Below are 9,308 nucleotides of genomic sequence, written 5' to 3' on the forward strand. Positions count from 1 at the left end.
GGTGCCCCCCTCCACCATAATCCACCTCGATCATATCGTAGCGGTTCTTAGGCGAAGCCCTGCGTCGGTAGCATCATCATCACCGTCATCACGCCGTCGTGCTGACGAAACTCTCCTGCGAAGCTTTGCTGGATCGGAGCTCGCGGGATGTCATCGAGATGAAAGTGTGCTGAACTCGGAGGTGTCGTGCGTTCGGTACTTGGATTGGTCGGATCGTGAAGACATACGACTACATCAACCGCGTTGTCATAACGCTTCCGCTTTCGGTCTGCGAGGGTACGTGGAGAACACTCTCCCCTCCCGTTGCTATGCTTCACCATGATCTTGCGTGTGCGTAGGAATTTTTTTGAAATTACTACGTTCCCCAACAGTGGCATCCGAGCAAGGTTTATGCGTAGATGTTATATGCACGAGTAGAACACAAGTGAGTTGTGGGCGATACAAGTCATACTACTTACCAGCATGTCATACATTGGTTCGGCGGTATTGTTGGATGAAGCTGCCCGGACCGACATTACGCGTACGCTTACGCGAGACTGGTTCTACCGACGTGCTTTGCACACAGGTGGCTGGCGGGTGTCAGTTTCTCCAACTTTAGTTGAATCGAGTGTGGCTACGCCCGGTCCTTGAGAAGGTTAAAACAGCACTAACTTGACGAAATATCGTTGTGGTTTTGATCCGTAGGTAAGAACGGTTCTTGCTCAGCCCGTAGCAGCCACGTAAAACTTGCAACAACAAAGTAGAGGACGTCTAACTTGTTTTTCCATGGCATGTTGTGATGTGATATGGTCAAGACATGATGCTATATTTTATTGTATGAGGTGATCATGTTTTGCAACGGAGTTATCGGCAACTGGCAGGAGCCATATGGTTGTCGCTTTATTGTATGCAATGCAATCACCCTGTAATCGCTTTACTTTATCACTAATCGGTAGAGATAGTTGTAGAAGCAATAGTTGGCGAGACGACAACGATGCTACGATGGAGATCAAGGTGTCGCTGACGGTGTCCTGGACTAGGGGGTACTCAGCACGTCGTCTCCCGATCAGTTGGATTGGGCCGAAGACCCCCGTAGCCGTTTACTCATGGGCCAGTTCGGACGGCCGATGCATATACGAGGAAGATTCCACAGGACTTGGTGATCAAGACAAGGACTCCTCTTCACCGGCGTATTCGACTAGGACTCTTGTTATCCTAGGCCTCAGGTATGTTATATAAGCTGAGGCCAGGCTAGTCGATAGATTATTATGACATTATTATCACACCCCTAGGGTTTAGACCACAACATATGATCTCGGGGTAGATCAACTCTTGTAATCTCTATATTCATCAAGATCAATCAAGCAGGAAGTAGGGTATTACCTCCATTAACACTAGTAGGAAAAGGGGCTTTTACCCCGGTTCATAAGGGCCTTTAGTCCCGGTTCTGGAACTGGGACTAAAGGGTCGTTACTAATGCCCTAGCCCTTTAGTCCCGGTTCTTACACGAACCGGGACTAAAGGCCGTCCACGTGGCTGGTGCGGGGAGCCCAGGCAGGAGGGCCTTTGGTCCCGGTTGGTGCCACCAACCGGGACCAATAGGCATCCACGCGTCAGCCCCTAGCAGGAGCTGAGGTTTTTGTTTTTTTGAAAGGGGGTGGTTTAGGGGTTTTGGGGGGTTAATTTAGGTGTTTCATATATTGTGTTAGCTAGCTAATTAATAGAGAGAAGTGTCCTCTCTTATCTCCGTGCTTGGTCGACGCTACGTACTATATACGTATGGAGAGGAGTAGACACGCTAGCTAGTAATCAAATGAAGGAAACAGAAGATCGTCATGAACATATGCAGACAGAGAGAAGTGATATCGACCACCTCTCCTTCTTCGAGATATTGGTCGAACAACAAGTTCTCGTATATCTATCCGACACTACCGGCTACATATATACAATAATTATCTCTTACAATACAATCTCCTAATTATATTGTAGGAACATAGGGTCCACATAGTATTCTCCGTTTTCAGCGATCACGTGGTCAAGGAAGAATGCCGCCAATTCCTCTTGAATTCCTCGCATACGATCTTCTGCTAGGAGTTGATCCCGCTTCCGAAAAATCTAATTTGAAGAAGGGGGTCAATACATATATTTATGAATAAATGAAACTCAACACAAATGATGGTAATAAAATAAAATTTTGAATATTATTGCTTACGCACTTCATATTGTTCTTCAGTGTAGCCCCGCTCACAGGTATGGTAGCGGATGGACTCGCAAACGTAGTATCCACAGTAATTATTCCCGGGTTGCTGCCACAACCACTTTACAAGAAATAGAGGTCAATCAAACTGATAAGCAAGCATGCTAAATGGTATTGATCAAACTAGCGCTTGAATCACTAGGAGATGCGCGGAACATGCTACTATAGTACTTACTTTCGGGTGTCTAAATTGCAGCTGGTTCGGCAGTCCCGGGGCTTTTGAGGTGAATTTTCTCCAAACCCTGCCAGACAAAGAAAACAATTACTTGATATCAGGAAATGAACAAAGTTGCTGATATGGTGGATAATGATCGATTTAACTTACTTCTGGAGCATTTGAGTCATGTTCGCATAGTCCTGGGGATCTTTTCGTCTCGAGTCTAAGACGGTTACTACTCCCGGCTCAAGCTTAATCTCTAGGAGAATATAGTGGAAGCTGCGCATGCATGCATAAGTCATCAATTACATTACCATAACCTGGACTAATAAGGGAAACCGAATATGCAGAAGACAATAACACTCACTTGAAGTTGTAAGGAAAGAGTATTATATCTTTGTTTTGATTTAATACCAATGATTGTAGCAAGTTGGCCTCGGCTTCTTTGGGATGTTTTTGAACCGTATATGCATCTATGAGATTTGTGTTGATGAACCCAATATCACCGATTTGTCTTTTCTTCAATTCGGCGATCTTCAATCTGCATAATATAGTGAGGATAAGTATAAATACATGCAATGAAAGAGCTGACCTATATAGAGAGACTTAATGACAGAAGTAGTACTACTTACAGACAGTAGCAAGTGATCGTTGTTTTATCGAGGGACTTTAGATTGTAAAACTGGAAGAAATCCTCAAATGGAACATTCAGCAGTTCAATTCCAACGAGGTCATGCTCCGGTTTAACTCTCAGCGTCAAAGTACTCATCCCATCAGACTCTCTGCAGGTTTTCATGTACCAATCATGTAGTCTTCGCATCATCGTGCTTAGAGATCTGACATCTTTGATGAGAGGCTTCCCGTAATGGTATTTGTGGTTGTCCACCTCCATGATTTCATAATGTACATCGTTGGGCAGGTAATCTCCAAGATTGCTATAACCGGGCACCATACCCGGATCATTAGCGACGATGTCTTTTGACACCTTGAGCAGGGGGCATGATTGGTTCGCTTGTTCGCCGAGCTGGGCAATTTTTTTCCCAGCTCGTCGTTCTTTCATCCTTTTATCACTGACAGTACTTCCCGACCGCTCCGCTTCGGCATATGCCTTTCCAAGAACGCGCTCATAGTTGCCTCTTGGCAGAGACTTTGGTGGTTTTGTCAGGGCAGCCAGAGTGCGCTTTGCTTTCACCGGATCTACCTTCTCCTCCGGAGGTGGATGTTTCTTTGCTTTGACCCCTTCAAAGAAGTTCTTCACTTCGGCTCACACGATCTTCGCGTTGTCCTCCTCGGTCCTCTCATATGGTAACTTCTCTGGAGTCTTCAGAGAAGGACCGAATCTGTATTGCCTCCTACCTCTGGCGGCTGCGACTGTCTTCTTTCCTTGCTTACGAGGCGGAGGAGAAGGGCTACGACGCGCCGGAGCAGCCGCAGCGGCGGCGGGTCTCTTCCGCCCTTGCTGACGAGGTGGCGAAGGAGGAGGCTGGCTGCCCTGGCGCGCCGGCGCTGGCGGAGAAGGAGGCGGAGTGCCACCACGCGCCGGAGAAGGAGGCTGAGTGCCCTGATCACTCGCCGGAGGAGGAGGCGGAGGAGGAGGCGGAGGAGGAGGCGGAGTGCCCTTACTCGCCGGAGCCGTCCAGTTTGTAAGCTTGATGAGCTCCTTCCGCCATAGGCATGGAGTCTTCAGAGCTAAACCCAGCCGAGTCTCCCCTTCACCGGTAGGGTGGTCAAGCTGGAGGTCCTCAAATCCCTCCGTTATTTCATCCACCATCACCCTAGCATATCCTTCTGGAATCGGTCGGCAGTGGTAGGTTGCGCTGGGTTCAGTAGGTAAAACAGAGCCAACAGCCGCCTTGACTTTCAAGTTCTGCCATTCCGCCATAAGGTGGCAATGTTGAGACTCCGTGATAGCATCCACGGGGTAGCTAGGAGTAGCCGCATGCTCCAGCTGAGGCAGCTCGGTGGAAGCCACGCTGCTTCTACGCTGAGATGGCGGTGTAGCTTCGGGGGCAGTTTCGGCATCTCTATTGCCGTCCCGTTCCTCTAGCACTTGAACCCTTTTGTGCAGACGCTGAATTTGGATCTGCTCCACTTTTTTCCACCTCTCCTGGGTTTTGTAACCGCCCGCGTCCGGAAAACCAGCCTTCCACGGAACGGAGCCTGGCATGCCTCGTGTCCGTCCAGGGTGCTCAGGATTCCCGAGGGCCATTGTGAGCTCGTCGTTCTCTCTGTCTGGAACGAACGTCCCTTACTGCGCTGCATCGATATAGTGCTTAAGCTTCTTGACGGGTATTGCAAGTTGCTCATCCGTCCAACGACAGCTCCCTAATACAGGGTCCAAGGTTCCGCCAGCCCCGAAGAACCAAGTCCGGCAACGGTCTGGCCAGTTCATTGTCTCTGGTTCGATCCCTTTATCAAGCAGATCCCTCTCAGACTTGGCCCACTTAGGCCGGGCTTTGAGGTAGCCACCTGACCCCGTGCGAATGGTAAGCTTCTTCTTCGCAGCATTCTGCTTGTTTGTCGCTGACATCTTCTTACTCTTTTCCGATGTCTTGTGGGCCACAAATGCGGGCCAGTGATCTCTGATCTTCTCATACCGGCCGGCGAATTCTGGTGTCTCTTCTTTGTCGACAAAAGTTTTCAGCTCATTCTTCCACCTCCTGAATAGGTCTGCCATCTTCTTAAGAGCATGAGACTTGATTAATTGCTTTATAACTGGCTTCTCCGGATCCTCCTCTGGCGGTAGGGTGAAATTTGCCTTCAGCTCAGTCCAAAGATCATCTTTCTGCATAGCATTGACATAAGACACCTCAGGGTCTTCCTTCTTAGGCTTATACCATTGGGGGATGCTGATCGGGATCTTGTCCATAACTAGAACCCCGCACTGAGCAGCAAAAGCATCCTTTGTCCGGAGGGGTTCAATCGGTTGGCCGTCGCGCGCGATTGCTGTGATCTCAAACCTTTCATCCGAGCGCAACTTTCTCTTCGGGCCTCGTCTCTTTACCGCAGTTGTGCTTGATCCGGAGGGCTAGAAAAAAGAAGAAAGACGAGTGTTAATTAATATGTGTACATACCAAAACAATGAATGCATCAATTAGCTAGTCAGCACAGGCTTAAATAATATATTTACCTGGCCGGAATCTGTTCGGTCACCGGAGCCGTCACCACGGGCTCCTTCTTGCACCAGCATTGGGTCACCGGAGCCATCATAATCATGTCTTTCCTCCTCCACTCTTCCATCACCGCAGCCTGCTTCTTCACCCTGTTCTTCCAGACCATCATTGTCGTTAAGATACGACAAGATATCACCTCCGGCTAAGATTATGTCCCCCAACACATCTTCTGCTTGCTCATCTCGTCCGTGCTCCATTGTTTCTGCAAATATTACAACATGGCAATTATTACACAAACATGACAGCAGGTGGATATATTAGTGCAAACGTAGACCTAGCTTATTCCGAGTTTGGGGTGGCCTAGGCAACGCTTCAAGGGTAGGGGCGCGGCGGGAGGGGGTAGGAGACCGACATCGTTTTTTCTAGGGTTTGGGTGTCCTCGAGAGTTTTGGTCCAGCGAGAGGGCCGGGGGGTGCTCCCGTGGTACAAGTTATCACGGTCGAGAGGGGCTATACATATCGACCGTCCATCATGTCAAAGTTATCTGGGAGGGAGTTATATATATCGACAACGATGACATACATACACGGGAAAATAATGTTATCGGGGAGAGGGTATATATCGACCCCCCCACGTGTTGAAGTTATCGGGAGGGGGTTTTATATCGACAACGACGACATACATACATGGGAAAATAATGTTATCGAGGAGGGGGTATATCGACCCCCCTCGTGTTGAAGTTATCGGGAGGGGGTAATATCGACAACGACAACATACATACACGGGAAAATAATGTTATCGGGGAGGGGGTATATCGACCCCCCCCCACGTGTTGAAGTTATCAGGAGGGGGTTATATCGACAACGACGACATATATACACGGGAAAATAATGTTATCGAGGAGGGGGTATATCGACCCCCCCTCGTGTTGAAGTTATCGGGAGGGGTATATATCGACGACGACAGACCAGATAAAACATAAGAAAACGAAGAAGAAATAAAAAGAGGAGAGAAGAAGAAAGGAATAGAGGAGAGGATTGAAGAAAAAAATAGAAGAAAAAAAAGAGGAGAAGAAGAAAAAATAGAATATTTTCTATTTTTTCTTCTTCTCCTCTATTCCTTTCTTCTTCTCCTCTTCTTTTTCTTCTTTTTTCCTCTTCTTATTTATATCTCCTCTTCTTCTTTCTTTCCTCTTCTTATTTTCTTCTTTCCTATCCTTCTTTTTCTTCTTCTTCCCTTCCTAGCTAGATATATAAAACTTTTCTAAAATTGTAACTTTTGCATATATAAAACTGTTCCATGTTGATCATCATTTCTCATATATATCGAATATATATCCATTGTCATATATAAAAACTTTCTATATATGAACAAAAAACTTTCTATGAACAAAAAAAACATTTTTGACATATATATTCATACATTTTGAACATCTACATACATACAATTTTTTTTGTTCACATATACATTATAGCCACATACACATATACATCATATATGAACAAAAAAATTAAACTAATAAAAATAAAAAAACAGAGCCGGGGCGGCGGCTCTCACAGCGGGGGCAGCTAGGACAATGGCGACGGCGGGGGCGGGGGCGGCGAGGGCGCCGGCACACGGGGCCGGGACGGGGCGGGGGCAGCGAGGGCGCCGGCGAGCACGCGCGGGCCGGGCAGGGGGGCTCGGGGCGCCGAGGCGGCGCGCGCGAGCAGGGGAGCACGAGGCGGGGCGGCGCGTGGGGGCAGGGCGACGGCGACGAGCACCGGGCGGCGACCCGTCGAGGCAAGGGCGCGGGGCGACGGCGATGAGGAGCGGGCGGCGACAGCGAGCACGGGCAGCCTGGCGGCGTCGGGGGCAACTGGCGAGGTATGTCGAAAATTTCCTAAGTGTGGACTTATATAGCAAAGCCTTTAGTCCTAGTTCGTGGCACCAACCGGGTCTAAAGGTGGGCATTAGTCCCGGTTGGTGCCACCAACCGGGACCAAAGGCCTCTTTTCAGCAGCCTAAAGGGCGGGAAGCGGCGGCCTTTGGTCCCGGTTGGTGGCACCAACCGGGACTAAAGGGGGGCATTGGTCCCGGTTGGTGCCACCAACCGGGACCAAAGGCCTTGCGCTGCCCGCGGCCAAAAGTTTAGACCCACCTCGCTAGTTGAGAGGGGCTCGGAGTGGTTTACAAGCTCCACTGCGGCTGCCCTCTCGAGCTCCTCTCAAATGCTGGCTTACGGGCCTAATGTCACACTGTGCTGTCTGTTGGCCTATTGGGCCTTCTGCGGGCCTGAATCCTGGCCCAGGTTGGGTTTCTAGTCGTATTCAGGCCGTGGTGGCCCAATAGGTGGCAGTTTTTTAAATTTTTTGCATTATTTATTTTCTTTTGTTTTTTGCTTTATTTTTTAATTCTTTTTGCTTTTAGGTCAGCAAAATTATAAACTGTCTGTTAGTGCCATTAGTTTTAGAAAACATATAAACTTTCTATTAGTGCCATTAGTACTTTATGAAAATTCTTTTTGCTGTATTTAGTTTTTTTATTTTCTTTTTTGCTATATTTATTTTGTTTTATTTCTACTTACAACAAAGAACTTATTTATTTTATTTTATTTTGTTTCTAATTACTTATTTATTTTACTTTATGATAATTCTTTCTGCTATTAAAGTTTCTATCAAAAAAAGTTCTTTATGAAAATTCTTTTTGCTTTTAATTATTAATAATAAAAAAGAGGCGCAATGCGCGTTGATTTGCTTCAAGCCTTTCGGAATAGTGTAGACTGCACTGCACATAGCTCGATGCAGTCTACCTTATTCCTCAAGGCTTGAAGCTAAGCAACGTGAAGGTGAGCATTGCGCCTCTTCTTCATCGTCTCTGCACTCAGGGCTTATAAACCGCTCCTAGTGCCTCTCAGCTAGCGAGGTGGGACTAAAAAACTGCTTAGCTAGTAAGAAAATCTAGTACCGGTTCGTGCCACGAACAGGTACTAAAGGTGCTCGTGGGGCCACAGCCTCATTAGTACCGGTTCGTGGCACCAACAGGGACCAAAGGGTGGAATTGGTCCCGGTTCGTGCCACCAACAGGGACCAATGGCCTTGCACAGCGGCGTGGTGGTGAGTTTAGTCCCACCTCGCTAGCTAAGAGAGAGCCGCACCTGTTTATAAGGTGCGGTGCGCCTGAGCTGTCGAGCTCCTCTCTAAAGCAGGCTTACGGGCCTAACCTCTCTGCACTCAGGGCTTATAAAGCATTTCAAATGAACTCTGAAAAGGTTGAAAGTTGGCATGGTATCATCATTTCATCCACATAGCATGTGCAAGAAAGTTGAGAGGGTTACGGCAAAAACTAGATGCACTTCTTGTACAAAACGGACAATGGTATCATACTCGTCTATTACAAAGTTGGCATGCTATCATCATAATAGTTGCGGGAGAAAGTCTTCACTTTTTCTTCGCTTGTGTCATTTGCTTATTGCGCCGTAACCATGGATAATCTTCATCGTTTATCAGGATGCTTGGGTCAACCTTGACTTTGATGGGAGGAATTTCATGAAACTGTTCATAATCTTCAGACATGTCTGTCTTCCCCTCCACTCCCACAATGTCCCTTTTTCCTGAAAGAACTATGTGCCGCTTTGGCTCATTGTATGATGTATTCGCTTCCTTATCTTTTCTTTTCCTCGGTCTGGTAAACATGTCCTTCACATAGATAACCTGTGCCACATCATTGGCTAGGACGAACGGTTCGTCAGTGTACCCAAGATTGTTCAGATCCACTGTTGTCATTCCGTACTGTGGGTCTACCTGTACCCCGCCTCCTGACA

General features: G+C 47.6%; 1 long non-coding RNA gene across 1 annotated transcript; it reads right to left on the bottom strand.

Annotated features, from left to right (window-relative positions):
* Positions 1 to 2,201: 2,201 nt before the first annotated feature.
* Positions 2,202 to 3,204, bottom strand: LOC141025309 (uncharacterized). Its single transcript, XR_012186793.1, has 3 exons — positions 2,562 to 3,204; positions 2,412 to 2,478; positions 2,202 to 2,297 (listed from the first exon to the last, which is right to left on the bottom strand). It is a non-coding gene; the product is annotated as an uncharacterized lncRNA (long non-coding RNA).
* Positions 3,205 to 9,308: the final 6,104 nt, after the last annotated feature.

Source organism: Aegilops tauschii, chromosome 6 (genome assembly GCF_002575655.3).
Source record: "Aegilops tauschii subsp. strangulata cultivar AL8/78 chromosome 6, Aet v6.0, whole genome shotgun sequence".
In the NCBI taxonomy this organism is placed as follows: domain Eukaryota; kingdom Viridiplantae; phylum Streptophyta; class Magnoliopsida; order Poales; family Poaceae; genus Aegilops; species Aegilops tauschii.